Source organism: Magnolia sinica, chromosome 11 (genome assembly GCF_029962835.1).
Source record: "Magnolia sinica isolate HGM2019 chromosome 11, MsV1, whole genome shotgun sequence".
Classification (NCBI taxonomy): domain Eukaryota; kingdom Viridiplantae; phylum Streptophyta; class Magnoliopsida; order Magnoliales; family Magnoliaceae; genus Magnolia; species Magnolia sinica.
Window position 1 is genome coordinate 32,969,660 of NC_080583.1, and position 23,327 is coordinate 32,992,986.

The 23,327-nt window shown below is 36.6% G+C and overlaps 1 long non-coding RNA gene and 1 pseudogene across 1 annotated transcript; one reads left to right on the top strand and one right to left on the bottom strand.

Moving 5' to 3' along the window:
• Nucleotides 1–6,126: 6,126 nt before the first annotated feature.
• LOC131218332 (uncharacterized) lies at nucleotides 6,127–7,039 on the bottom strand (annotated as a pseudogene).
• A 445-nt stretch (nucleotides 7,040–7,484) lies between these two features.
• LOC131218333 (uncharacterized) lies at nucleotides 7,485–8,056 on the top strand. Its single transcript, XR_009157647.1, has 2 exons — nucleotides 7,485–7,874; nucleotides 7,988–8,056. It is a non-coding gene; the product is annotated as an uncharacterized LOC131218333 (long non-coding RNA).
• Nucleotides 8,057–23,327: the final 15,271 nt, after the last annotated feature.

The window sequence follows — 23,327 nt, forward strand, 5'->3', positions numbered from 1 at the left end:
ACTGCATACTTTAGTTATCTAAGTAATACTTGGAATTTCAAGATTGGGGTCTCTACACAAAACCTGAGTTTGAAATTTTACTAAATCTATCTAGGACTTCAAATCTACCCCTAATATGTGCGGCTTAGGGTTGAAAATCTACCCAAAGTTCCATAGCTTCCCCTCTAATTAATTCGCGTACTAGAATTTGCAAAGAATATTATTTATAAGTAAGGATATGTTTTAGGAAGTTAAAATTATAATTCTTAGTACAATTTCCCAGGTTGAGGAGTGCCTATGTGCAATCTAATGGCAATCATGGTAGTTAAGAAAAATTACTATGATGCCTAAGTCTCGTTTACTTGTCAAGTGTTATGACAATGATGATTAGAAAGATTCAAATTCTAGATTTCTAAGCGTTGTTCATTGAGTGCCAGGTTCAGGGGATGTTCCTGCTTGGCATCAAATAGATCATAGCGGATATTTGTCCTCCTACGACACCTGAGTGTAATCGCTAAGTTCAAATAATTTTAGCAGTTTTCAAGGGAACTAAGTCTCTATTTCTAAGTTCAAATAACTAAACTTAAGATGTTCAAGGGACTTAAGTTTAGTTCGTGATTTCTAAGATTATCCAACGACTCTCTAAGGAACCTAAAATATTTGGTATCTATTCTTTCAATCTTCCTTAATTCTAAAGGAATTTCACTTAACTTCCAAATGGCCATCCTAATCATGTCTGAGGAATTTCCACACAAGTTTAAAGTCTAAGGGTCTAACTTAAAATTTTCAAGGGAGTTTAAAGTTTGAAATTTCTATGTTTTGAGTTTTCTCTTATTCTGAGGGAATTCCACATACATCCAAATGACTAATCCTCTATATCTAAGGGAACCTAAGTTCACTTCTAAGTTCTATAATTATCCAAATGATTTTCCAAGAAGACTACATTTGAGTTTCTATACTCCCATTTCCTCCCTATTCTAAGGGATTTCCACCTAAGTTCAAATGACTAAACCTAAAATAGCCTAAGGGGCCTAAGATCATTTCTAAGTTCCACGATTCTCCAAACAATGTTCTAGGGGCCTAAAATTTTGAGTCTTTATATTCTCAATTCCTCCTACTTATAAGGGAATTTCACATTAATTCAAATAACCTTCTTAACAATTTCTAAAGGAACCTAGCACTACCAAAAAATCGAGCAAAGGCTACAAACGTTGGAAGTTTTTAGCTGCGGATATAAACCATAGCTATTATGCTACAGATTTAATCCACAGCTAAAACCTACTTGATCTGTAGTTAAAGCCTGCGTTCCACCAGGATCTTATTAGAGAATGATGGTGGTTAAGGGACTCCATGGGGCCCATTGGAATATATGTGTTTTATCTAAGCTGCCCATAAATTCTGATATATAATTTCAGTGGATGAGCCCAAAAAGTAAGTAGATTGAAGGTCTAATTAGACCACATCATAAGAAATAATAAAAAATAAATTTTTATCGTTAATATTTGATATGGACCTCTTACAGCTTCAATCTGACTCATTTTTGGGATCAACCCTTAAAATGATCTTTTAAAATGAATGGACGGAGTAGAAAAGTAACATACATCATGGTGGGCCCCACAAGACCTAAAACTACACACATAAAAGTGTCGTCCGTCACCCCCCCTCCCCCAAATCAATTCCGTGTGTGCCCATCTCCCAACCCAAATCCCTCAAATCTCCCTCGTGCACCATCCCCTCTCTCAAAACCCAAACCCTCTCTTTCTCACGCCTGCGCCTCTCCCAAAACCCAAACCCTCTCTCTTTCGCGCCCGCGCCTCTCCCAAAACCCAAGGCCCCTCTGTTTCCTAACCTCTCTCTCTCTCTCTCTCACACTAGGGTTTTCAAAACTCCCTTTCGCTGCAAACTCGTCGTTGATCTATGATCACACCCTGTGTTAGGTTTTCGAAACACCTTTCATCCTACCCTTGTCACCGCCTCGGCTTCTCCACCAGCCACATAATAGCTAGTTGGGTTTTTGGGCAGAGGAGGTTTCTAGGGTTTTGACCTTGCTCTGATGTGGTTTTGGCAGTGCATTCGAGTGTGGATGAGTATTTGGCCGACTGGTTCAGTTTGAATCAATCCAAGTATCAATGGACGTTAAACGATTACTATGAGAGCAAGGGAATTGTGAGTTTAAACATCTACTTTTCATTCATTTTTTTCTGGTTTTTTGAATTTTGAATTCTGGGATTTGATTTTGAATTCCACTTGTGATTCTTCTCTGATCTTATGAGGTTTTTGCTGAATTTATTTACTCTCTTTTCATTAACTTGTGAGGATTTGTAAATTTTGTCCATTTCTCTTGGTCTGAATGAGTGATTCATTTCTGAGATGATTAAAAGCAAGTTTTCTATTGTGAAGCATGTGGAAATTTGCGCTAGGTTTTTTTTTTTTTTTTTTATATATAATATGAAATCTTCTGATATACTACAAAGAATTATCTACAAAAATTCAAAAGGAAATACAGAAGCAAATGATGGCTCTAGTGGCTGTTCCTGTTAACAAAGAAGGTAGCATAGTAGAGGTGGTCTTTAGCTAGAGCATGGAGAAAGCTTTGAAGTCGAACTCTGATGCTCTGTGGGAACGCATCCAAGAGGAGAACTATTTGATTTTCCTTTCACATATTTTGCTATTGTTGGCTAGTTTGATTTTCCTTTAAAAAAACTACTGCACGGTTATATTGTTTATGGATGTGGATTGCATTTTCTATTTATAAAGTAAATAGAAGGTATTGTTCTTTCACAGATTTCCTACAATAGAAGGTATTGTAGTCCTTCAAATTGCAATTACATTCTGCTCAACTCCAGTCACTAACAATTAGAAAGTCATTTTTGATTTATTGAACGGATAAATTAAATTCAATTTGGTATTGCATCCAATTGCATTGTTAAGCTCTGAATAAATACATATTATGTCCATGGTGTGTGAATGCACATTTATTGAAATATGACAAACTTTCCCCCTTTCATTGCCACAACTCCACACTCATCAATTCCCTTATTACCAGCCAATCGTTAAAAAGTATTGTTAATGGAACAAGTGTAGAAATGACCCCACCTTCAAGTGAAAATGGATCCAGCACGAAGGTCAGTGTTCTTTTCAGTTGGCATATTTACAGGATTTTTTTTTAAAAAAAAGCAAAAATTTTTACTATTTCTGTCATCTTCATACCATTTATCCAACTACATTTAGTTCACGAAGGATTATGGTTAAATCCCAATTTAAACCTGATAAGGGGACTGCTCCTAGTTGGCTTGAAACTTGATTGGATACTTACTGTTCATATCAAACATTGTATGGTTTACTGTGCTATGTAATTTGAGTTTCCGAGACAGAAGGTATGAATACAAAGTTCTTAATAATATCTGGAAGGGAAAATTAGCAGAGGCAAAGGCAGAAAGAAAAATCAAATAGTTAGCTAGCACAAATTTAGAGATCCTCTGAGATTGGAGGATCCCAACTAACACTTTGGATTCTTTTCAACTGAATGTGGTCTGCCTTTGTATTTTCTTGTTAACTTTCAATTCCTAGATTGGGGTCAAGTTGTGTTGTTTATTAGTTTCAAGAAGGGGCATCCCTTTCTTGTTATACTTTGTAGTGTAATTCCTTTTTGTTTGGTGCTAATGAGATTCTTATACTACCAATAAAAATATATAAAGAAATAAAAGGAAAAGAAAGAAGGGGAAAAAGAAGAAGATCCGTTTTGGCATCATTGCCATTTGGGATCGATTTGTAAAAAAAGCTGAGTTATTTGATTCTCTGGCTACATGGACCAAACTAGCTTCTGATTCCTGGACACATATTTGTTGAACCAAACTAGCCTCTGATTCTTCAAAGTTGCTAATGGGTGCATTTTTTTGTCGACCTATTTTGCCTTCCCTTGTGTTGTTGTTTTTCTTAGACTATCAGTGGTCCTAGAATTGCAAGAATTTTAGTAAAAGAGCAACTATTGTCTATTGAGATGCTTCTTTTGTCTTTTATAGTTGTAAACCCTCCCATCATGAAATAGTTTATAGATTCATAAAGTTGTTCATAGTTGTGTGTATTATTCATGGTCATCTTTATAGGAATGGTGAAATGAAATCCTTGGAGACCTTTATATTCTCCATTCTTTGTTATCTTCTCATTAAACGAAAAATTAAAAAAGAAGTTTTGATGTTGTTGTCATTCAGCAAGGATATCGTTTTAGAAGCATTCATCTTAAGAAATCTGTTTGTATTGCAGGCTATTGCATCAATGATGCGGGCACATGAAGCAGACCCAACAAACCTGGAAGGGCTTCTTGCTCTTGGTGTGAGTCACACTAATGGTTAGTGACTGATTACCCATGTAGTTGTTGCGTGTAGAAGCTAGCAGACTGTGTTAAAGATGGGCCATTTTATTGAGCCTGGAGTCCTCTAAATTTCTATTCACAATCATATGCCTGTATATGGTGGTTGTTACATATCAAAATATCTTTGAGCTTTTCAGACTAATTTTTCTGCCACACTTTCTTTTCTAATGTTTTAGCTACATATTGTTATGCATTTGCTGAAAGTTCTATTCTGCAGTTTCTACAGTTAGAGACTGAATGGTGTGATATACATTAACAAAATGTGATAGGACTCATGCAAGACAGTTTTTGGAATCTTCTGTTAATGTATATCACACCATTCCAAAAGTGATAGGACTCATGCAAGATCTTGCTGTTTTGTAAGTTTTCTACTGTCTTCTCAAATTCTTTTCATTTTTTTTAATTTTTTTTTCTTCTCATATAATTGCATGCATATTTTCTTGTACTGTGAAGAAAACATTCCAGCAGCTGTCACTTTTGTATTAGTATTAACCTTCAATGTTGGCTTTCCATTTAAACTATCATCATTATCTTAATCTTTCTTATAGCAATTTGAGTTGTGCTTCTAAATGGTTGGCAGAAGTCCTATGATATGTCTGCTGACCAAACCACATGCTCTCTCATTTACCTGGCATTGGAATTGGCCATGGCAGAGGTGCATATTGTAACAACATTCACATATCATCTCTTAATTTATGCACTTCAAAGGTTGAGTTTCTATGACTATGGCCTCAATTCTTGGTCGTGTTGATGAGTTTTGTGAGCTTTCCTTTGAACTAGTGATTCTTAACTAGTCTCTTGGTCTCATTTCAAAGTTATAGCTTCTATTTTCCTTATATTTCTCAATATATTGTTTCTTGTGCAAGTCCTATTCATCAATACTTCAGATTTGATAACAAGCATCACAAAAATCCATGCTTTTTTTCATCTGTCCAGAACTAGTCTTTGGAAACATGTTAGAGGTTTCCTGTATAATAAATTTTTTGGCTCATTTCCTAGATGTTCTTGCTGAGTGAGCATGGAAGCATGTTCCATGCTTTCCACAACATGACTGGAGGGATGTTGATTTTTTATGCTCATGTAGATAACATCATCACATGAGCAGATAGCCTGCAAAAGGGAATATACCCAAGCAAGGGCATGTGCCCAAACCTACATTACAAATATACTCAACCCACTCTAGATATCAGCAAAACAACACCCCAAAAACTCCTCGACAGAATTGGCTCATGAGGACACCCAAGTCCAGATTTTATCAATCAACATAACAACTAGCTCCAATCCGTTATTAAATATTCCAATGATTCTGTGATCCAGAAACTTGAGCTGGTGTATCCCACAGTGGGTGGATCATGCCTCAAGATCGTAGCCCTCAAAACATTGGGCTTTTTTCCAGTTGAATGTAGACAATGCTGTATTTCCATTTAGCTCTCTATTTGCAGGCCAACATATTAAATTGGTGATGCAGACCATTTTTTGTGGGCTCCATCGGATAAACATTCCCTTTTAAAAATAAAAAATAAAAAAATCACCCCTGCTCGGATGTCATTGCTCTTTACTTTATAATAAAGATACAGATCACATCTTAAAAAGGTAGCCCAGATAAAAAATAATTCTAAAGAAATAGTTTATTTTCAAACCAAAAGGCAATAGCATACATAAAATAAAAATAAAAATAAAATGAAAATGAAGAAACCTTCTGTTGGCGACTGTAAGCAGAATGGCTCTCTGTCAAGGCTGTTGTTTCTGGTGATCCCTCCCTCGATTCTCAATCTTCCCTCACCAACCAAAACTCTCCCAAAACCAAAATTTCAACACATTACATCAAAATCTGGCATAGTCGAAAGCTGTAACTAGTGCAAAACCCTCAACACATTTTCATTATCATCACCACAGCTGAACAAGGATTGTAATTATTCTTCACTCTGCTTTCTGCTTTTTTCCTTTCCTTTTCTTTCCTTTTCTTTTTTCCTTTTCTTTTCTTTTCTAGCTTACCGTATCTTGAAGAGTCTTTAGTTTCACTACCACCTTCCACTCTTCAATAGACAAGTCGTCCTGATAATTTGATTTAAGTGTGTCGATAGATTTCCTCGAGATGTGGCTAACAAGCTCATCATCAATCTCAAAATGCCTGCCATACATCTTTTGTTGTTCTTCGGCATTGGTGCTAGCAATCTTTATGGCCACTTTTGGCCTTTCTTTGCTATATCAACCTATTTGTGGTTAATCTTAATGGAAGTTATTCGTCCAATATCGATAAAATCCCTTGAAGGAATGTAGATTGGAGTGCCGACCTTTGCAATCCCTTCAAGGACATCAACACCCAAGACAATTGGATCTTTTTTGTTGAAAATACAGTTTGGCATAATCTTTAGAACATAGGGGAAGACTGCATCTTCTGCAGCTTCCTTCTTCTTTTCTTCCTTAACATTGTCAATATAAGCCTTGAACTGATCGAACAAGTGATAGATAATATCAGCAATGAATATCTTCACACCAGTCTCATCTGCAAGGTCCTGAGCCTCAGGTGTTACTTTGACATCGAACGCTAAGATGGTGGCATACTCCTTCCTCTCAAGCATAACACTAGCACTCATAACATCCCTCGGATAAACATTCCTGATTACCAAACCATAGCCCCACTTGTACAAATTTTCAGGTCAAGGATCATAAATTCTTCTTGACTATAACTTTAAGCATGTAATATCAAGAGGAAGATGTGATGTTGAACAATCTTTTTTTATCCTTTGAGTTGGTAATTTCCTCTCATAGGTTGCTCTTATCTGTTAGGTGCCTTTTGATTTATAACATGTAAATTTTTATTTCTTTTATGTTCAGCCTTCTGTTGTCTTTGTTACATACTACAAAAGACAGGTGTATGTAGCAGTTAGAGAATGTGCCATCAGTTTTTGCATTTTTTGAGCCCATGGTTCAATTATTTGGACAATTGCTCTGCTCAGCCCCACCATGAAGGCCCGAATTGTAAGATCTTAGCTATCAATTTTTTGCATTTTCTAAGCCGAATGTGGTCCATTGCTGTATTTCTCTTCTTGGCCGTCCATTTGTAGGCCAGAAATTGAAAGTTTAGGATTTTGGGACATTTTCTTTCCAATGGGGCCCAACAAATAGATGGTCTGGATCAATAATCCATGGGACCCACTTGTACATGCTGAAAACGTGAGTTTATTGTAAATTTTGTAATTTGAGGATCCTAGAATTCCTCTATATATTATCCATTCTCAACTCCATGTCCTTATAAAAGAGAAATTGCCAGAAGGCTTGCACATTCCACCTCACCACATGATTAACTAGACTGTTCGTCTAGGTTCCACCATGGATAAGCTGCATCAGAAAACTTACTCAGCAAAGATGACATTGTCCATACTCTATTAGAAATGATGCTCCAGAAAGGTAGTTTCTAGTTCACCTTCTAATGGAGGGTGGATCCCTGATTCCTGATATTTTTGCCATGTTGGGCCATTTACAGTGGTACCTCTAGATGAACAGTCCATATCATGACATGGTAAACAGAAAGGCAACCCATGCTAATCTCTTAATAGAAACTAGTTCCATTCTATCATTGGCCCTCTGTCAATTACTACTTATGAGAACATGTTTATTGGCAGTAACTTGCAGACGTATGCATTGAATCTCTCATACAAATAAACAGAACCCCTTCCAATTTGAACGTCATGATCTTCTACACGAGGATATGCATTTTACTTGGGTCCAGGGCCCATGGTTTGATGATACAAACCACTGATCTGATATGCCCTTTTGTGGATAGTGATGATCCAAAATTCTCCCGATGAGATAATCCCGATTTCTCCATTACTGGCCTGCAGATGGACGGTAGAGAAAAGAAATTGCAATTGTCCATATTCAATAGAAAAGAGGTCAATGATTGAAGGGATTGTATCTTCTAATTTTAGAGATTTTTGGAGCACGTCATCCTCAATGGGACCTATCAGGTCAGTAGTCCCAATCACAAAAAATAGACCTTGATTCTACAGACTGAGAACTCAAGGATAATGTGCATTTCCTCAAAACCATAAGGTCTTTCAAGTAGAGTTCTCAGAAAGAATATAATGTGATCTGATGAATTCCTTTTCCTCAAAGTGTTAACAAGGTTTTAAATATTGTTATTGCACATAGATGGATTCCTTTTTGTTTCTTTGAATTTGGCTTTCCAATGAATTTCTTTTTCTAAAAGTGTTTACATAGATGACTTGGCCTTTCGTTGTGCAGATGTATAGAAAGAAATGAAAGAGCTAATTCAACAGTGAGATCGTGCTCAATCTCATCTCAAGGGCTCATATCTTTTTCTCAACATTTTTCAGGTAATTTAGTGCCTTTTTCTAGAACTATATCATTCATTTATTGTGAAATTGGTTCTTGTTAGTGTGTGAGAGACACCATTATTATAATTTCTATCAGATCATGTACTACAATGGTAAGGGATACCATTATTATAAATTTTATTATGATGTTCCTTTATTATCCAGCATTCGTTACACTAAGAACCTCATCATCATGAGCAGCAACAAATCCACATAATCACAACACCTAATCCCTTCCATCTCCGCACAGAGATTAAAACACTAAACCTTTCCTATTCCTTTTAATTTTAATAACAGACTTGTACAAGTGAGTCTTTGGTATTTGCCTTTATTTTCAATCAGATTAGGGAGCTCGTTCAAGGGCCTATCTAGGCTTTTGAATTGCACCCTTCAATTGGATTAGATGGCTAACTTTGAATTACCCTACTAGAGATTTGTTACTCTGATTGTTTTCCACTACTTTTATTGGCTTTCGAACTGAAGCACTAGATTTCCTATCCATCTATTGTAAGTAGTATGATTTGAAGGAGAATAGAAACATGGCCTTCTATTTTGATCGTACGCTAGTTGAGTTTTAGCTCCAGAAATATGAAGTGTCAAATTTTCAATACTCAAATTATTTGGCATAATCTGCCTAGGGCAGGCTTGACTTTCCTTAAACGGGATTCCCTTAGAGTTTAGAGAATTGGGTTGAAGAAATTAGGCAAATCTTCTAATGGCAGTCATTTGTGAAGTTTCATTCTCACTGTATTCTTAGGTTGTGAAATTAGGCTAACACACATTCTGAGTCTAGTCCCACCATGTGGTATCATATTCATAGTTTGTTTAGCTAATCTTCAGTAAGCACGTTTTGTTTTCTTGTGATGAAAATTCTGGTTATCTTAGTTCTTCTTACTTCATTTTGTAGTTTATTGTTTGCTTTCTTACTGTTGTTAGGATGTATGCTCACTGTTTGGTAATCTTATTCCATTATAACAAATGTCCTGCATTGAAACTCATGTCAACATCACAGTCTTTGGTCATTGGGCTCGTTGACTGAATGCAAGTTATTCTCTTGGTTTGTCACTCTTGTGCTCATCTTGTGGCTATTCTCAATGTCCATGATCTCCCAAGTATAATTGCTCATTGAGATCATGGATAAGGCTTAGATGATAGCATTGCTCAGCAATTTGGCTTAGGTACATTTTTGGGTTTCGATTATTGTTCTTTTTTTTACTTGATAGACATCTTGGATATCGCATCAGTTGGAGTAGGGTCTATTATACTAGATGATTTTAATTTTCATGAATTTGTCCATCTTGACAATTTTGAGTAAATCATACATTGTGACAAGTTGGAATGTAGGTTTTTCTTTGTTTTGCTGACTTAATGAACATAACTAAAGAGCCTTCATTTGGGATTTTTTTCCTTTTTATTTTCTGCATTGCAGAAACATTCATCAATTATGGAGTGAGTATCCAACATAAGATCACATCATTCATTCCTAATGTTGGATTACAAGTAACTTAATGATGGTTTCTCTCTTATTCATCTGATTTCAACAACATTGTTGCATTAGAACCCAGCGCAGGAATAGGTGGTAACTACCTTATATAATCAGTGTTATTTATGGTCTACCATACACAACACCTTTTTTTTTTCTTGAAGAATAGCCATCTCTTTCTTCTTACAGTGAAGATCTATGTCATAGTTAATGTAGTTGCATTTGATTACTCTTTTGATGAATTTGATATTAACGTACATGCCTTATTTGATTACTCTTTTAATAAATTTGATATTAACGTACATTCCTTATTTTGTTGAAACAACCAGCTGTACGCTTGTAGGCACATTTTGTTTCCTCTTTGAGTATTGAGAAATATACAATGAACGCGTGATGGCAATGTTATGCTGTGAATTACAGGCATGTGCAAATCCTTCTTTTGTATTTGTATGGTACAGTTCACTATTCTTTTGCTAGAAAGACATCTTGTTTCTATACTTGTTGGTGGAATAAGACCATTATGCATTCACACTTCTCACTTATTGTAATTGAATGAATGAATGATTATGCAGGTGGTAACTGAATGAATGAATGAATGATTATGCAGGTGGTAATTGAATGAATGATGATCATAATTTATTTTTTTTAAATCTATGCAATAGCTACAGATATTGACCGTAGCTAGTTATCTAAAAACCGCAACTATTATTAAATTTGGCATATTGTTATGGATCCAGCACTCCTTTTACCTACACATATTATCCGTAGATGTAGGTACTTTTGGGTACAGAAATAGTTGCTACGGATTATATTTGTAGCTATTGGTATCTATAGCTACGAATTAAATCCATAGCTATAGGTTTTAGACCTATTGTTAGGACACCTACGACTATGGTCGTGCTACGGACTAAAACCGTAGTCATAGGTCTATGGCTACGGTTTTTATCCGTAGCCTTTGCCTATTTTTCTGGTAGTGTAGGTTCATGTTTCTACATTCTCAACCATTTTCCTATGTCTGAGGGAGATTCACCTAAGTTCAATTTTCTAATTTCAAACATTTTAACTTGAAACTTTTAGAGTTTGTATAAGATCATTTCGTAAGGCCTACTTTGTCCAAACTATGATCTGATACCAACTGTAACGTCCCGTGTTTCAGGACCTGAGTATACGACCCATTTCCCAAAAACCCAAGTGTTAACTTATAGAGAGCCAATTTCCACCCATATGTGTGTGTGTATTTCTTTTCTTTTCTTTTAGAGTAAGCAGATTAGCATAGTATGGATAAATCAAACATAAAGGAAAGTTTGCATTATCATTTAAATATACAAGAGCTGCTCATAATGACTTATACAAACCAATGTCCTCATTCTTGCAGTTATGAAATAAAATAATATAACATGTGAAACAAAGTAAATTTACAACAATCTTGAGCTGTGAAATCCTGTAGCAACACTTAAAAAATACAGTTATGCACCCTTATCAACCATAGCCTGCTCCTCATCAATATGAACATGAATGTCATTTGGGCCACCTGTACTACTTGTATGGTTATATATTTGATTGATGAGTGGCCAGCTCAGTATGAATTCCTCTTAAGATTACACACCGCTGCATTAGGTAGGCATAGTCATAAAGCAAAGCATATAAAACAATTCATGATGCGAGTCTTATTAGATGCATGGATGCGTGAATGCAATTAACGCCCTAGAGATGCTCATCTGTGGGGAATTTGTGCTCGTCACCCATGCAATCATCGACCTGGAAAAAACATTCATTCCAACAAATACGTACATCACGTATGATAGCAACAGATGCTAGTCTGTGCGATGTATGCATGATTAGCAAACCCATTATTAGTACATTTACAATAAGCCAATTAAATAAGCTAAAGGTCACTATGATATAAAATAGGCCGATAGATCGGCTATAGGTCCTATACCACCATCCCCAGCTCATGAGACTACCACCTTACGATGTTTAATGGAAATCCGTCGACTAGTGGCCAATCATATTTCAGTATATGGGGCTTACCATCGCATGGTTACACGATATAAAATATCGAACCCATATAGGGCAAATACCAAAATAAAGCCACATAGGGCGATATCGAAACAAGCCACATAGGGCATATATCAAAATAAGCCACATAGGGCAAGTATCAAAACCATGCGATAAAAAACCATCCTTAAAACCATTGGACACAACAACCCCTGGATGGTAGGCCCACATCAATATTCAAATTACTCCACCATTCAATAACCACTAAGTTGAAGGTCCATTACAACCACAATCAATCAAGTTACATCCCAAGTATGGGTATATATTTATAAGTGGGGGTTTTTCATTGATGTACCGGCTTGAGTTCTATAAGCAATCCACAAATAATCCACAAATAGGAAATAAATATTCAGGATCAATAATAAGTATGTAATATAGCAAATCAATTCCAACAAATAACTCATATGATTATAAAATGAAGATATCAATTATCAATCGAAATTAAAATGAAAACTATCACTTAAGCTAATGGGAAAATGGAAAGCTTAAGGAGAAGAAATCATCACCTAATGTTTTGAACTGTCTACGTCATCGCTAGGAAGTGCGTGCGCCCTTAGGGTCGACCCTACCACGAGTTATGAAATTGTATAATTAGATTCGAGTTCCATACACTCATGGCCTAAGGTTTTTTTATTCTTAGGATTTGATGTATAATTAAGGTTTCATCCTTGATTTTAGTCCTAAACTTAGATTTTAGGATTTGAATCTTGAATTATTATTATTATTATTATTATTATTATTATTATTATTATACGATGGATCAAATAACATTCTAGATCTAATCTCACACACTATCTAGGTTTAGGTTATTGTCCTATAGTTTAGGTTGCTTAGGTCTAGGGTTTTATCCTATAGTTTAGGTTTAGGATAGATCTTTAAGGTTGAACCCTAGTGGTGTGTAATTAATTATAATGTTAATTTAATAGTTATAAAATATTTATTAACATCAATGTTACAATTAACGCTAGCTATCGTAGCAACGATAATCATCGTGATGATATCAAATTGTACAATCTACTATCAATGATAATACTCAAGCATGATAAATAAAATGCTAATATTCATTAACCATTAAATTTCTTATTTATTTATAATAACTAATATAGGCATAGATAATCTCCTAATAGTTATCCATGTTATATACTTGCAAATATTATAGTAATACTAATGATAATAACTAAATACTAAGATCTATTATTAACGATAATCTTTGAGAGTAGCAATTAAACTACTTCTATTTGGTAAATACAATCTTTGTTTATAATAGCTAGTTATAAAATAAATAATTTACTAATGTTCTAATTAGAATCTCAATGCAATGTTTGAGAGAAAGCGCACATATAGTTGATTTGACTTGAACCAACTCAGCTCAGCATCTGATTGGACTCGGCTCAACTCTACTCTCTCTCTCTCTCTCTCTCTCTTCTTCTTCTTCTTCTTCTTCTTCTTCTCGTCCCTTTCTTCTTCTCTTCCTTTTGCTGAAATGTCCAGCCACACCTGGAATAGACCCAAGACAAGCTTAACCTTGACTCAGCCCCAACCGAGTTAACTCGGTCCTTTCTCCTTCTAGTTTCTTCTTCCTTCTTCTCTCTCTTTTTCTTTCTTTCCTTTTCTTCTTTCTCTCACCTTCTTCTTCACTCAAACCTACACACCAGCAGGGTTGCTGGACCAAACCAGGCCCATCCTGCACGCCAGACTTGGCAGCGAGTCAGGCTAGCTCAGATCGAGTTGGTGCAGCAATGCAGCCACTCTCCTTCTTCATATCTTCTTCCTTTCCTCCTATTCTCCTCTTTTCTCCCTCTCTAACTTTCACAGGGGTCTGGAGTAGCCCGAACCCATGCCCAACTCGGACTGAACTCGGTCCAGCGAGTTGGTCTTGTCAGCGAGTCGGGCTGGCTCAATACGAGCTGGTGCAGCCGTGCACCCCTCCATCCTCTCTCCTTCCATTTCCTTTCTTTCCTATCTTCCGCCTCTATCTTTTTATCTCTTCTGCATATGCTGGCACATCCAGCAATGGACACAACAACCCACCAATCACGGCCTAACTCGGCCCAGACTCGGCTCAGTTCAGGTGTGGGGGTGCGGTGCAACAACCGCACACCACCATCCTCTGTTTTCTTTCTTCTTTCTTTCTTCCTACCTCCACCAACGACCTAGCAACGGGTTGTACAGACCCAACTCAGGCCAAACACCTCGCGGTTTGGCCGAGGAAGACGATATGCCATTAATGGCATATTTGAAGACACCACTTCTCCCTTCAATCTGCTTCCTTCAGATAGTCCATATGGACCCTATAAAGCTTGTGAACAAGCCTCATTGGAGTTTGGAGGAGGTTTTGTTGGTGGGTTTGGAGATGGAAGGTTGCGGCTGATTTCCTTTCCCTGTCTCGTTCTCTCTTTTTTTAAAAAAAAAAGAAAAACTAGGTTGGACGGTCCAGATCAAGCTATTTGGGATGGTCTAGATGAGCTTCTGCTTGCTCACGCGGATCACCGACGGGTTGCACGGAAGACAGTTTCCGTTTCTGGAAACTATGTGCTTGTAGCTCTTTTCTGTGGCCGATATTGTGCGCACATGAATGCGATCCAACGGATGAGATTAACAATGATTGGTAGGACCAATACCCTAGAGATTATTAACGGTTTGGATCATGTACATGACCACGCCTGGTGGGCCACTGAAAATAAAAACACACGTCCGTCGATCCGCTGACGAAAGAAGGAGAGAGAGAAAGATTTCTCTTTTTTGAGAAAATGCGGGTCAGCCCGTGTTGACCGGGCTACCCGGACCGGTGCACGGCGAGTGCTCCTGCACTGTGTACACGTGTAACAAAATGTGGGGTCCACAAGTGGATTTGATAAAATCCACTCCGTCCATTCTACTTTGGAGGCCCCAAGAAGCGTCCTTGATCGAATATCAAACAGATCTAATGCCTAGGTGCGGCCCACAAATTGATTTGGGCCCCATTTATGGATTTCCCGCCGATTTGTCGGTTGAATCATTCTGAATTTGAATATAAGCAGTTAAAAGTTTCTAATGGCTCATTTCATAACAGGTTATTAACCAATTACTAATATTAATATAAATTTTACTATTATCACTATCTATTACTATCCTTGTTTTATATTAATAAAATTATGTTATTTAACAAGTAAGAATGAAATTTGTTACATATAATTTATATTATCACCAATTGTTAATATGTTTAATTTATATAAATATTAGTGAGAAAGAACGAAGATTAATATGTATTATTTGGGTGTGATTTGTATAGTTATATATGTTTTAAGTTTTAATTTTATGTAAAATGTTAAGCCATTTGAAATATGTCATTTATCACACCTATATGTAAGATGTGGGTTATTCATTATGCATCAATTAGCTATATACCCTAATGTTAGGGTTATTTGCATCAAAGTGGGCCACACCACATGAATGTTTAGATATCAGTTCTCGGTTCCCTAGCCATTCCAACCATACGACGATTGGATTGACTCTTACTTAGCCATCGTTAACCTTAGGGATCCTAAAAAATGTTTAGGTGTGATTTGGTGAATGGTGGATTTCATGATTTAGGATTGTAAATCCAAAATGATTAGCTAGATTTGTCCATTAATGAGATTTGGATCCTAAAGATAGGTCTTTCTAGTGGCAAGATGATCCATCTTGGAAATCGACAGATGGTTAGCTTAATATACGGATGGGAATTGCTTCTGATGGTTGGATTTAGCCTAGAATGAGGGTGAACATTCAAGTAAGCTAGGTTAGAGTCCATACTAAGTTGGGTGACACAGTAACACTCGAGTACCGAAAAGTACGCGCTGTTACATGAATATTTACAGAAAATATATCAAAAGAAGAACTAACTATGACAACACAACTTAGGTTCTGACCTGGGAGGGCAAAAGGAGGTAGGGACTCAAGCTCGCAATCCACCCAATTCTGCTGCAGGAGCCTCCCACTCTCCTGTAGTGAAAAACCATCTATCCTTCTAGCCCTTATTGGAGGACGGGTTGTTGGTGATAATGGCCTGACCCTTGCCTGACCATGAAGAAAAATAATACCAGCCTCAAGAGCTAGGACTGCTCTTAGCTTGGTACAAGTATAAGAGCTTGTCTACCATGAGCTCAGACTTATCGACCTGCTGTCACAGGGTATAACAGTTAAAGAAAGCTCTCCACAGGTTAGGGTTTAGCTGTCCTCAAGTGACCCTGAGCCAATGAAGCATTTCTCTCACTATTAGATGAAAGGGAAACAATAGTCCACAAGAAAAGAAGATAGGATACAAGGCCACCTCCCACACAGGAGGAAGTTGGAGCCCCACCCAGATCGGGATTGCATACTTAGACCGGAGGGCCTGTAGGTCTCTTGTCCTTAGTATAGACACATAGATGTTGGTTGTAAGGGCCACATCCATAAAATACAAAGAGGTTGGCACTACTTGGGGTGAAGAGGCCCCCCCATGTTCAAGGTAACATCTTCGGTGATGATTCCTTAGGAGAAGGGGTGCGAACCTGAGACCCAGACCTCGAAGATGAGGCAGACCGGGAGTCTATATTATTGCTCACTGACTCCCCATGAAAGGCCCGGAAATGAAGGAGGCCCCAAAATTCTCCCTAGAAGACAAATATACACACACACACACACACACACACACACACACACACACACACACACACACACACACACACACATATATATATATAGAGTGCACTAGGAGGAAAAGATAGAAGAGAACAGAAGAAAAGAGAAGGACTAGGCATATCAAAAATTACAGAGATCTCTAGTTGAGGTATGCTGAAGGAGAAGGGACTTGCAAGGTAGAGGCAAAAGAGAAAGACCAGGTCAGCAGAGCTCAGGCTTTGTAGAAACGAACTGATGCATTGATGGAGGGGGGAGGTAATATTTATTGTAGCAGGGCATTTATTGCTGATTAAAGCCATGTAGGCTTGATGAGATGCTTTGATTGACCTACCCCTCTAAGTGGCGAGACAAGACCATGATGACTTGGGGGATAGTTGTTTGTTGGTGATTCGTCTAGGGGTCAAACGACGCTTGCCAATTAATGAGCATCCCCTCATAGCTCACAATCACTATCATATATTTTTTTAATACTACGACGAGTGCCACCTTTTCGATTCCCACTCTCATCATTAAATGACAAATTTAAGTTCGACTTGAAATTTTAGGAAAAAAGATCAAGCTACTTACATTTTGAAATTCAGTTCCCACGCTTCCAGACCAATTTAAGTTTCTGCTCCCCAAGCTTGTGCACGACGAGCTCAGGAGTGAGGGGCAAATATTGTGGGGAAAACTGAACTAGATTGTTATACTGGAAATGCAAACAATCATAGGAGTGCCTTAAAGATGGACTAATTTGAATACTCGAATGTGAAAAGGCCAAGCTATATGTCCTAGAGGGGGGGTGAATAGGACTATGCCAAATTTAAGCTTTAACAGCGGAATAAAAGAATATGATAGCCAATTAAAAGAAATCAATTCACAATGCTGAAAATGAAAAGCAACCTCAATAATCAAGAATTGAGAGGTTAATATAAATGTTGTTCTAAGGATAACCTTACACCATAAAAACCAAGGGTTTATGGCAGGACAAACTTATTTCTAGAACGTTCTTTGTATCAAGAACTCAAACAGCAAAGGAATGAATAAATAATAATGAATTGAAATAAATTGCAAGAATTTAAATCTAAATTATTACAACATTTCCCACTATACTTGAAATGTAAATATTACAACATTCACATCCACACAAATATTCCACAATTTTGAATGATAAAAGATAGGAAAAATTAAATGAACATTCAAACCACAAGACACAAGAAATTATAGTGGTTCGCCTATCTGTACACCAACTATTAAACAATAGCCACACAGCTACTCCACTCCTAATATCCTCACACAGGGGATATCAGTGTTCACTATCAAAATAGGTTTCACAGGTTCACCTAAAACCTTCACAATTGCATCTTTTTAACTTGGGCTTACACAATCCAAAATCCCCACTTTCTGAGTTTTCTGGCTCTCCTCAAATAATCAACACAATGAGATTTTTCTAGCTTAACCTTAAACAAAACCAAGATAATGGAATTTACAATAAATGTAAAATATCTGGATTTCTCCTTTATGGCAGCCCAGAAGAACCAATCAGAGTAGAAGTTCAAATGTAGAAGTTCAATGTCCAATACTCACTTTGAAATGGTTCTAGGTTCTAATTGATTTTAAATTAAACCAGTTGGGCTAGCTATATTTGATTTTGATTCCAAGAAGAAGGAATACAACAATTCCTCTTTTCAATTTAAATTGGAATATAGAAACAAAATCAAATTAAATAAGCTAACAAAAGAGAATTTTAAATATGCATAATGTAGCTTAAAATAAACACAAACTTATCTCAGACTGATGCCTTGATTTTCCTTGAATTGAATTATCAAACTCTGAAATTTGTCGTTTATTTATAGATGCAAAAAATCACTTCTATGATTGGTCTTGGGAACCCTTCGACTGGTCGTAGATGAAATGAATTTTTAAATTTTTAAGTAGGATTGAATCAGACAGTTACACGACCGGTCGTAGGGTGTCTACGACTGGTCGTAGGACCTCTACGACTAGTCGTAGAATACGCACGATTGGTCGTAAGACTCAAAGATTGGTTGTTATAGTTTGAGTCGAAGAACTAGGACTGGTCAAATGACTAGTCGACACTGCTCACACGACCGGTCGAACAGAATCCAGGACTGGTCGTAGATGAATAGAAAATTTCGAACAATTGCAACACACTTAGGACTGGTCCTGAATTTTCTAGGACTGGTCAAGCCAGTGCTAGGACTAGTCAAACAAGGCCCAGGACTAGTCTTAGAACAGACCAAATACTTATAAAGTGATTCAATTTGAATTATGTATTCAAAAGGACCTACCCTAAGGTCAATCTATGATCTTTCATACCTGGAACATGAAGTATGGACATTGAAATACCATTTCTTCAGATGATAGATGACCTTGGAAGATTGTGAAGCTTGAGATCTCTATTCTTGATGTAACATTGAGCTTGAGATCTTCTAGGGCTTATATTACACTTAATCTTGAGTTGTACTTCCTGTAGCTTGAATTTCACTTGACTTGGGTCTTAAACAAGATCACTTCTTTGTAGGTTGTACTTGCATTTCTTGAAATGGATTGAAGTAGTTCTTCGTTCTTGACTTGAAGCAAAGTATTTAGAGCGGTGTTGCAATGTCTTGATCATATATACCAATGAGTTACACAAGACATAGATTGATGTTTTGGCACTACAAAATTTGACAACAAAAGGAGCATAAAACCATAGCACTAACAATCTCCCCCTTTGTCAAATTTGTGACAAAACACACTCTAATAAAAATACGAGAAGCACAACATACTCAATAAAAAATCATACACCAGTTTGGTTAAAGAATCATGCACCAATTGTATAAGAGAACCAATTACAGCCTGGTTAAAGAATCATGCACTAGTTGTCATTAACTAGCATAAATTATTCCTTACTTATTTACTCCCCCTGAGTAGCACACATATAAAAAATTTAATGTTACTTCCCTTCAATACATATTTCATTCCAATCAATACTTGAAATCTTCTCCCCCTTTTTGTCACAATATGACAAAGGAAGAAATCAAAAGGATAATTAGTAGGAGAGTAAGAAATGTATGAACTAGTCAAGATATAAGCAAGTTAAAAAGTTCACACAACATAAGCTAGTTCAAACAAAAACTTAAGGTTCACACAACACTAAAAGTAAAAAGTAATAAAGTTAATATAAACCAATATAATCACTTAATCAGATCCTCAAGAAGGAGCAGGAATAGAAGGATCAAGTTGATGAAGGCCCTTGTTTATACGCCTGAGATACTTACGCATATATTTAAACCTTAAATCGTAGGCAACATTCATATTTTCTACCTTCTCTTCCAGAGCACGTAAGCGTGCATTAAACTCAGATGGCGCATAATCAAGATCATTTCCAGAGTTAGATTCTATCTCATCAAAAATGTCATCCATGTTAATGTCATCAGGAGGAAGATCACCAGCATCTTCTTCATTCCCAGCTTCAGCTCCACTTCCACCAACATCCACTTGGCCAGGAGCCAATCCCAATTTCATCTTGTTTATATTAGAATTGTTGAAAATGAGATGATGGATAAGAGCCTCTCCAACAGGCATAGCCATTAGCATATGATTAGCTAAAACAGTCATAAGATAGGCAAATGAAATATCACTATGACCTGGATGGAGACGAAACTGAATAATGGAATGACATATCAAGGAAGGCAGACAAACTTTAGTACCAGAAATGAAAGAATGCAATACCCGAACCATAAAAGATGTTAGCTCTGTTTTATTACCAGAACGCAGATACAGATTTGAGATAAATATTCTATGGAGCACACTTTATCTGAGTAACAAATACCTTGCAGGGAGCGCATTCCCTTTATGAGTTCATTACACATTTAAATTACAAAGATCTCTCATTAGCATACGTTTCTCTGATTCAAAGGGTTTTTCAGTTAAAGTATGAATAGGAATACCCTCATCATTAACAAGAATATCCATTAGACCAGATATCAAATGACGATCTACATTAAATGGCCCTTCTCTAACATCAATCTTAAAAGATAAATTCTCAAAAGAAAAGTCAGAAAGACATGCAAACATGGCCTGTGCAATAGATTGGAATGCAGGCCCACCCCAATGTAAGATATTATCCCATCCTACAGCTTGGAGTAGAGGTAAGATATCAAAATGAGCAATATAATTAAGATTAACAGGACGTTCAACAATGACATTGCGCATACGCAAATCCCGTACATATGAGGGATCATCTTCAGGAGACCGAAGATGGCGCCGAGTTAAATTCGACCTAGAAGAGGAAGCACTACGTGTTATTTTCTTTTTCCCTCTAGAGTCCATTTGCAACAAGAAATTCAAGGAAACAAGAAGATGTAAAGGATGTAGAGTGGGGTTTTGTTAGATTAGATTTTTCACAAGAAAACACTAAAATTGCAATGAAAGATCAAATAGATTACTCCAAGAGTAAAAATGAAGTGGTATAGACTAGAATCTATAAGAAAAACACAAATGACACACTAACCTTGAAGATCTAAGTCGGTGGCTTCAACTGGTTGGGCGTCGGCTCATTGGAGAGGGAATAGAAAATGAGGAAGATGAGATATTTCCTCAAATTTTAAAAGACCCAATGTGCTCCACGACCGGTCTTGAGCTGTCCTCGACCGGTCGAGCACATCCACGACTGGTCGTGTATAGGAAAAAAAACATACATTTTTCATGAAAATTTGAAATTTAAACACATAAATTATCAAATATATATACACTATGATACATACATGCATGAATAATTAATTTTGAATGCACATACCAAGATCAAATTTTAATTTATTAAACCTACTTTTGTCGAGCGGTTTAATGAAAATGTCAGCAAGTTGAGTCTCAGTCGGAATGTATTCCAAAGATATTATCTTTTCTTCCACTAATTCACGAATATAATGATACCTGATGTTAATGTGCTTGGTACGTGAATGTTGGATTGGATTTTTTGAAATATTTATCGCACTGGAATTATCACAATATGATGTCCATAATCCCTTAACATACGTTTCATCTAAACAAGTTGAGTACATGCATTTCCTGCTATGATGTATTCAGCCTCAGTAGTAAAGAGCAATATAGAACTTTATTTCTTACTAAACTAAGAAACTAAACAATTTCCAATATAAAAACAACCACCATTGGTTGATTTTCTATCATCGATATTACCAGCCCAATTAGCATCAGAGTATCCAGCCAATTGAACACTAGTATCATATGGATACTAGAGACCCAATTTAACAGTACTTGCGATATATCTCATAATCCGCTTAACTGCAGTTAGATGTGACTCTTTAGGGTTAGACTGATATCTAGCGCAAATACCAACACTTAAAGCAATATCAGGTCTACTAGCAGTTAAATAAAGTAGACTACCAATCATACTTCTATGCAGTTTAGGATCCTCATCTTTACCTATAGAGTCCTTTGAGAGTTTTAAAGTTGTACTCATAGGAGTATCAAAATTCTTACCATTCTCAAATCCAAACCTTTTAATCAAGTTCAAGGCATACTTGGTTTGAGAAATAAAAATACCATCAGGTTATTGTTTTCTTACAACCCTAGGAAATAATTTAATTTCCCAATCATGCTCATTTCGAACTTAGATTTCATTAAATTTGCAAACTCAATAGTCATGTTAGTACATGTTGATCCATAAATAATATCATCAACATAGATTTGAACCATTAAGATATCATCGTTATGTTTCTTAACATAGAGCGTCTTATCGACACTACCTATTTCTTGAAGCACTCTATTTTTCCTCTCCACAATTTCATTTTGTTGTGGTGTTTTGGGAGCAGATAATTCATGCGATATTCCCTGATCGCTATAGAATTTCTCAAAACTGCTATTCCCAAATTCAGATCCATGATCACTACGGATTTTACTGATTTGAGAACCTTTTTCAGTTTGAATCCGTTTGAGCATTCTTTTTTACTTCATCAAGGGTTTCTGATTTATCCCTTAAGAAGGCCACCCATGTAAATCTTCTATAATCATCCACGATCACCAGAATGTATTTTTTCCCACCTCAACTCTCTGTCCTGGTTGGTCCTATAAGATCTATATGGAGAAGCTCGAGTGGTCTCGATGTGGCATTAGAGTTCACCTTTTTGTGAGATCTCCTTGTTTGTTTGCCAATCTGGCATTTGCCACATATTTTGTCTACTTTCTGTATTTTAGGTTGACCTCTTATTAGTTTTCTTTTGCTCAGTTTATATAAATTATGGTAGTGTACATGTCCAAGACGTTTATGCCACAAACTAGTCTCATCGGTGTGGACCATGTAACACGTTTGACTAAATGAGCTGGATTCACTAACAATATAGCAGTTTTCAGAAGTTCTGTGACCAGTTAATATTAGTGAACCCTTATTATTTAGAATTTCACAACTTTAGTTAGAAAATCTTACACTATGATTGTTATCACATATTTGAGA